The sequence below is a fragment of the Neomonachus schauinslandi genome, chromosome 7, assembly GCF_002201575.2.
Source record: "Neomonachus schauinslandi chromosome 7, ASM220157v2, whole genome shotgun sequence".
NCBI lineage: Eukaryota > Metazoa > Chordata > Mammalia > Carnivora > Phocidae > Neomonachus > Neomonachus schauinslandi.
Window position 1 is genome coordinate 141,457,424 of NC_058409.1, and position 202 is coordinate 141,457,625.

Consider the following 202-nt stretch of genomic DNA (forward strand, 5'->3'; position numbering starts at 1 on the left):
TGCTGCTGCCGCGAAAACCAGGAGAAGTGGAATGCGCACGGCAAAGCGCCGCGCGGTCGCGGCGGCACTGGGCATGCTCGGCACCCAGGGCAGGTTTGGGCGGCGGGGCGGACGCTTCCTCACTAGCCGGGCGCTCGAGCCGGCCGCTGAGGCATAGGTGGAGGCTGAGGCTGCCGCGCGCCGCGGGAGGAGCCTCGCCCTC